The sequence below is a fragment of the Hordeum vulgare genome, chromosome 4H, assembly GCF_904849725.1.
Source record: "Hordeum vulgare subsp. vulgare chromosome 4H, MorexV3_pseudomolecules_assembly, whole genome shotgun sequence".
NCBI lineage: Eukaryota > Viridiplantae > Streptophyta > Magnoliopsida > Poales > Poaceae > Hordeum > Hordeum vulgare.
This window is the reverse complement of record NC_058521.1, coordinates 505948153-505956382: the sequence shown is the minus strand read 5'-3', so window position 1 is coordinate 505956382 and position 8230 is coordinate 505948153. Positions and strand designations below refer to the sequence as shown.

The 8230-nt window shown below is 42.3% G+C and overlaps 1 pseudogene; it reads right to left on the bottom strand.

Annotated features, from left to right (window-relative positions):
* Nucleotides 1-1652: 1652 nt before the first annotated feature.
* LOC123450665 lies at nucleotides 1653-2785 on the bottom strand (annotated as a pseudogene).
* Between the last annotated feature and the right edge of the window lie 5445 nt (nucleotides 2786-8230).

Below are 8230 nucleotides of genomic sequence, written 5' to 3'. Positions count from 1 at the left end.
CTCGTGTTTCCCCCCATTGTTGACCTTCTTCAAGCTTCCTAACTCCCAGTCCCTCCAATGATTCTTCCTAGTTCTTGAGGGAAAAGAGAGAGGAGATCCAAATCCACATTTCCACCAATCATTTTCTCCTTTATGTGAGGGGAACCCATTGGATCTATATCTTGGAGTTCTTCGTGTTCTTCGTTCTTCCTCTCATTTTCTTCCATAACATTAGTTGTTGTGGAGGGATTTGGGAGAAAAGGACTTGGGCACTCCATGTTCCCTTGCCATTGCATTTGGTGCATAGGTTTGAGTTCTCCACGGTGATACGTGGGAGTGAAGTTTGAGAATCTTATGACTCTTGGGTGCTTGGTACCCTAGAGCTTGTTCTTCTTGGGTGCTTTGGCATCCTAGAAGCTTGGTGGTGCCTTGGAGCTCAATCATTGTGGTGTAAAGCCCCACACAAGTGTCAGGGTCTCCAATTAGGTTGTGGAGTTTGCCCCGAGCATTTGAGGTAATATCGGAGCCACAATCCATTGTGGTGAAGCTTCGTGGTGTTGTTGGGAGCCTCCTATTAAGTTGTGGAGATTGCCCCAACCTTGTTTGTACGGGTTCGGTGACCGCCCTCAAGGGTCCCTTAGTGGAATCACAACATCTTGCATTGTGCGAGGGCGTGAGGAGATTACGGTGGCCTTAGTGGCATCTTGGCGAGCATTGTGCCTTCACACCGCTCCAATGGAGATTAGTATCCACAAGGGTGTGAACTTCGAGATACATCGTCGTCTCTGCGTGCCTCGGTTATCTCTTACCCGAGCCCTTTACTTATGCACTTTATTTTGTGATAGCCATATTGTTTCTAGTTATATATCTTGCTATCACTTAGTTTTTTATCTTGCTTAGCATAAGTTGTTGGTGCACATAGGCGATCCTAGTTTTATTAGGTTTTGTGCTTGACTAATTAAATGTACGTTTTATTTCGCATTTGTTGAAAGCTAAACCATAATTATTTTAAAGCGCCTATTCACCCCCCCTCTAGGCGACATCCACGTCTTTTCAAGTAGTGGCCATGATATTTTTTGCACTATACTATCTACTGTAACACTTAGAATTTTTAATTATTTGGTAAATATATGAATTTGGAAAGTGGATTACCGCGTGAACAACATTCTACTAAAACAACTTCATGAAAAAATGAAAACAATTCATCAAGTTTTGAATAAAAAGTTTGCAAATTTGAAAAAACAAATTAATGATTTTGAAAAATGTTCACAAATTTGGAAATGTTCTCAAATTTGGAAATGTATACTACGTCACATATATCACATGCCATAAATACAAATTTTCAATTTTCAAACACACACATACACACAAATTGTAAGTATGCATTTCCAGAAATTATCAATGACATGGTTCAACTAATACATTATATAACTCATATATTGTTCGATACATCAGATTAGTCAAGGAGGCTAGGTAAATTTCACATAGTAAGCAAGCCTTTACCAGTCCATGCCAGTCATACTAGTCAGACATGCACCAGTCTACTCCATATAAACAAAATATGATGCACCCAATCTGCTCTATATAGACAAAATATGCATGATGTATGTTACCCATGCTCCTAGCGATATAAACAAAAGTAAGCCACAAACACTGGCTAGTCATGTGGACATTCAATGAGCACTTGTAGATCCACCACTACCACCATCTTCTAGAAACCGAGGCTCAAAGAAGCAAAGGACCCACCGCCCAAGAATTGTTTCAGCAGCATAGTTGATATAACTACGAAAGATATCTTAGTTTGGCTTGGATAGATATGCTACGACCTCAAGTTTATCCTTAACTGGTATGGTAAGGGCATTTATCCGCTTCCAACGGTTTGTATATGGATTTGTAGGTGGCATTGGTTGCACGGAAACAATAGGAGATGCAAGAGAGTCAGCTGACTTCTTGATATTGGCTGCCATATCATCAATAGATATCTTCCCTTCTTGTTTGCTTTCCCCTTAGTTGCCTTCTTGGAAGGTGAAGATGACACACACTTATGCTTCCTGTTTAAAGACTTGACTTCCAAGTCAACTTTAGGACTATGACAATCAATATTATGAGAGTCAGCTTCATCGATGTTTACTATAATTAATTGGCCTCAAGTTCCGTCACTTCTCCGTTATCATCACTGTCATCATCCACACTGATAGTGGTTTGGTCAGTTGCAAGCGAGCCATCAACATGGGACTGGTCATAGAATAACTCTTGCAATTGATGAAAGAACCTCATGGGTCTAGTAAGATAATTGAATGCAGTTTTCTGCATATAAGATAAAACAAAAGATGTTAAAATATTAAGCAAACACAATAAAAAATAGTGAATAGGAAGCGCATATATGGATAATAGCAGCCTATCCACCCATTTTTGAACTAGTCCATGTTAGAAGCAAGATAACATAGAAATACAAACTTACATTTAGGTTTTACTTTCCTGACTCGGAAAGAGTGAATGTGAAAGTAATCATGTCAAAGTCGTTGCCACTATTGGCCATGGCGCGACGCACCCAACCCCACTTCTCTTTGCATCAACGGTACTGTCCGTCCTATTGGGTTTGAGTGACACTAAGAAACTTGCCATTTAGAGCATCAACACAATGCAAGTGGTGTTGTTGTTTGAACTTGACAGTTGTAGGTTTGTCCTTACAAAGCTCAATATACCAATCAAGCATAAACCTTGTCGCCTCACCAGTCCAGGTTATATACATCTCACGAGGATTGGACTCCACCTCAATCTTTGTAGTGGGTCGTCGTTGCCCCATGACCTGCACATAGGTCAACAACACAAACCATTTAAAGTGATTAAACAAATGTACTTGAAGCATAGTCCCGACCATCATAGAAACATCCATCTTCACACTTCAAGAGTAACTGCTCAAACAATTATGGTTATGAAATAAGTCACACAATATTACACGGTTAAAGTAAGTTACATAAATTCATCAAAATTGAAATACTACATCCTTCAATTGTTCCCTCACATGAAAACACAACAAAGATACACTACAAGATTCAATTGTTCCCTCACATGGGAAATACACTAGAGATACTAAAATATGTTACCGTTAGCCTCATTGTCACTACACTCTCTCTATCTTCCCACATTTGTTGAGCTAATAAATCATGTTTGGCAGCCCACTCACGTATGTCAGCCTCATGATCATGAACTCATCCACTACTCCTTGGGTTGCACCAACTTTTTGGTAAGGCAAGAGTTGGTCACCATCCAAACAACCCCATAGTTCCTAGATCACTAGTTTGAATCGCGCCCTCACTAGAAGATTTTTTGCATTTTTATAACAAAAAAAAGAAAATGGTTCGACCCAGTGTGGTGGAAGGGTGTGCGCCCGATTGTATAAATACCATAAACGGGCACGCGTTGTTTTGGATTCGCCGCTAGCAGCATTTGCATTGCTATTTTTTTTCTTTTTTCCGAGCATTGTTCCTTTTCTATTGTTTTAACGTGGGCTATGAACAAAGTAGAAAGATGTCTCCCATTCTTATTTTCACTTAGTGCATTTGAAGGGGGTTTTATGTTTCATGTCTATTTAAAACATGTAAACTTGTTGAAATCAATTTGCACTTCTATTTTGACACACAATTTACTCCTTCTCAACTCGGTTGCCTATGCATTCTTAATACATAACTTGTCCAATGCTGACTCAACTGCATGTCGAGCCGAGACATGGAACTTGTCTGACCCCGTTTCAATTGCATGCCCATCTCGACTTGCAACTCGTAGTACCAAATTGCATGTCTATTCTCGACACATAACTTGTCTCTGAACCTACCCAGTTGCATGCGCATGCTCAACTCGCAACGAGATCTAATTTATTCTGTCCGAGTTGCAAGTGGGCCCGCAACTTGTAAGTGGGTTGAATCCTTTTTCACCTTACTTGTAAGTTTACCTTTGACTCACAACTAATTCCAACAATCTTTGTGCCTCTATTGCAAGTACATCATTGAGTCGCAACTAGCCTTTGTTTGGCAACGACCATTTTCTCTAGTTGCAAGTCTACATTTGACTCGCAACTCCGTTTAACCTTTGCTTTTGTCTGTTGGAAATATGCCCTAGAGGCAATAATAAAGTATTTATTCTGATATTTTCTCATTCATGACAATCATTTATTATCCATGCCATAATTGTATCGATTGGAAACTGAAATACATGTGTGGGTACATAGACAACGAAGTGTCCCTAGTATGCCTCTACTGGACTAGCTCATTGATCAAAGATGGCTAAGGTTTCCTAGCCATAGATGTGAGTTTTCATTTGATAACAAGATCACATCATTAGGATAATGATGTGATAGACAAGACCCAAATCATAAGCATAGCATTTGATCGTATCAAGTTTACTGCTATTGCTTTCTACATGTTAATGTATCTGTTCCTATGACCATGAGATCATGCAGCTCGCTCACACCTGAGGAACGCCTTGTATGCATCAAATGTCACGAAGTAACTGGGTGATTATAAAGATGCTCTACGGGTATCTCCGATGGTGTGTGTTAGGTTGGCATGGATGGAGACTCGGATTTGGCACTCCGTATGACGAAGAGGTATCTCTCGGTCCACTCGGTAATACAACAACACAAGAAGCTTGGAAGCGATTTGACTAATGATTTAGTCACATGATCTTGTATTACGGAACGAGTAAAGAAACTTGCCAGTAACAAGATTGAACTAGATATGGATATACCGATGATCGAGTCTCCGGCAAGTAACATACCGCTAGACAAAGGGAACTGCATACCAGATTGCCTGAATCCTTGGCATCGTGGTTCGACCGATAATGATCTTTGTGGAAAATGTCGGAACCAATATAGGCATGCAACTCCCACTATTGTTTATTGACCGGAGAGGTGTCTCGGTCAGGTCCACATGATTCTCGAACCCGTAGGGTCCCCACGCTTCACGCTCGATTAACGCTAGAGTAGTATTGGGATATGTACATTGGTGACCGAAAGTTGTTCGGTGTCCCGGATGAGATCCCGGACGTCACGAGGAGTTCCGGAATGGTCTGTAGGTTAATATTTATATACGGGAAGTCCTATTTTCCCTACTGGAAAAGTTTCACGCATTACCGGTAGTGTATCGGGGTGCCGAAAGGGTTTCGAGGGTCCACCTTCCCTGTGGTCCCACACGGGCTATAGGGGTGGCACCCTAGCGACCCTAGACTAGGGGCACCAGCCCCTAGAGGCTAAATTGCCTTAGGGGCAAGAGTCCCAAAGGGACAAGGCACCCAGGAGGTGCCTTTGAGGAGGGGGACTCCTCCCTTCCTTATGGAGGGAGGACTCCACCCTAGCCGTAGGCCCTCCTTGAAGGAGGGGCCAAGGGTTGTGACATGAACCTTCCCCTTGCCTCCTATATATAGTAGAGGAGAGGGGGAAGGCTGGACACAACAATTCCCACACCCTGTTGCCTCCCCTCTCTCCCGTTCTTTCTTGTTGACACTTCCAGAGGCGCTTGGCGAAGCCTTGTTGGGATTGCTCCACCACCATCTCCACCACACCGTCGTGCTGGTTGATATCCCAACTACTTCTCTTCCTCTCTTGATGGATCAAGAAGGAGTAGACGTCATCCAACCACACATGTGTTGAACGAGGAGGTGCCATCCATTCGGTGCTAGATCGGATCGGATCATGATTGGTTTGCGAAGAGTACGACTAGATCAACCACTTTATATATGCTTCCACTTAGAGATCTACAAGGGTTTGTTGGTTCAATTCCCGTCGGGAAGATGTTGATCTCCATATATAGATCTTGGGTGCGCATAGGATTTTTCTTGTTTCCCATGCTACGTTTCCCAACATTGGCATCATAGCTAGGTCTATGCGTAGATAACATGCACGAGTAGAACACAAAAGTGTTTGTGTCCGTTGATGTTCAGATTGCTTACTTCCTTAGTCTTATTTTGATTCGCCGGTATTGTGGGATGAAGCGGCCCAGACCAACCTTACTCGTCCATGTACGAGAGACTGGTTCCATCGACTGACATGCAACTTGTGTCATAAATATGGATGACGGGCCTCTGTCTCTCCCACTTTAGTTGAATCAGATTCGATAGAGACGGTCCTTGTGGAAGGTTAAATAGCAACTTGAATATCACCATTGTGGATTTGCGTAGGTAAGAACGGTTCTTGCTAGTCACCCATAACAGCCACGTAAAACATGCAACTACAAAGTAGAGGACGTCTAACTTGTTTTTGCATGGTATGGTGAATCACTTCATGAATTTCTTCCTCACAATTTTCAGATTCGCGCATCTTACGCAAAACTCCAAAGAAATAGTCAATTGCCCTCAACTCACTACAATTTGTTCCACACGAGTGGGTCTCTTAAAGAGATTAGCTAGTGGATGATGATCCATATCAATGGATTTTTAGCAAGCAAAGATGCAAGCTAAAAGAAGGCACATGGCACACAAGCGAACAGTAAGCAAGCGAGAAAACCAGCAAAGGAAAACGGCAAAGGAGAAAGGCGAATGAAAACGACAAATGTGAAGTGGGGGAGAGGAAAACGAGAGGCAACTGGCCACAAAAGTAATTGCAAGAGAAGAGTTTGTGAGACTTACTTGGATAGATCTTGATTTCTCCTCTCCGGCAACGGCGCCAGAAATACTTCTGATGTGAGCTGAGCTTCCCTTGCAACAGCGCGAGGAATAGTCGTGTTGACGGCATCGGGAATCCTTCTGTTGCGGCTACACCTTAAGGGACTTCCTAGGCAAGTATGCAAAGGATTTCCCCCATGGCCTTGGAGTCTTGCGTTGGTGTTCCCTTGAAGCGGAAAGGGTGATGTAGCACAGCGGTGGTAAGTATTTCCCTCCGTTTGAGAACCAAGGTATCAATCTGGCGGCGGAGTATCTCAAGATCCTGCACAAACACAAAACGAGGGACTCTCAATCATGGCGCCATGCAAAATGAGAGACTCTCAATCATGAAGATCATGGTGCTTAATGTGCACAAGTGTGGAAAAAGTGGTAGCATTGTCCCTTCTCTCTTTTTCTCTCTTTTTTATGGGCTCTTTGGCCTCTTTTTATTATGGGCTTCTTTGGCCCCTTTTATTTCCTCACATGGGACAATTCTCCAATAATGATGATCATCACACTTTCAACTCAAAACTTAGAGCAACTATGACTCTATATGGAATGCCTTTGGTAGTGTACCGTGGCAATGATCTAGCATGGCATAGACATCAATGGAAACATCATGCTAGCTATCTTACGATCATGTAATGGCAATGTAGACGTGGTGGCACATGTCATGGTGGTAGTTGCATGGCAATATATCTCGGAATGACTTTGAAAAATCCATAATAGGTATGTATGGTGGCTGTTTTGAGGGAGGCTAATGGTGGGTTTTGTGCACCGGCGAAAGTTACACGACACTAAGAAGATAGTGATGGTGGAAGGTGAAAGTGCATCTAAACCATGGACTCAACATTAGTCATGAAGAACTCATATACTTGTTGCAAAAATTTTATTAGTAATCGAAACAAAGCATTCAACGCATACTCCTAGGGGAAGGGTTGGTAGGTATAAACCATAGCGCGATCCCGACCGCCACGCACAGGATGACAATCAATATACTAATCATGCTCAGATTTCATCACATCACCATACGTGCATGCTACGGTAATCACTAACTTCAACACAAGTATTTCTAGATCCACAACACCTTACTAGCATGACTTCAGTATTACCATAACCACAACTCAAAACTAATTGAGATGAATCAAACTTCTCTAACTATTCAATGGACATGAAGGTGGATGTTTTCGTATCCCTTTGGATAACTACCCCTTTTGAGACTAATTTCAAAGCATAGATCAACTACCAAGACACACACCGCTGTGCTCTAGAAGATATAAATGAAGCACAAAGAGCAAAAGTATCTAGCTCAAAAGATATAAGTGAAGCACATGTGAGATGAATTGTCTACCAAAAGAGATAAGTGAAGCTCGACAGAATCACGGTGTGTGCATGTATCTCTCTCTAGGTGTGCAGCAAGGATGATTGTGACACAACAAAAATAAAAAGACTCCTACGATACAAGACGCTCCAAGCAAAAACACATAACATGTGGTGAATAAAAATATACCCCAAGTAACGTTACCGATGGATTGAAGACGAGAGAGGGGATGCCTTCCCGGGGCATCCCCAAGCTTAAGATTTTACGGCATCCTTGAATCTCTTGGGGTGCCCT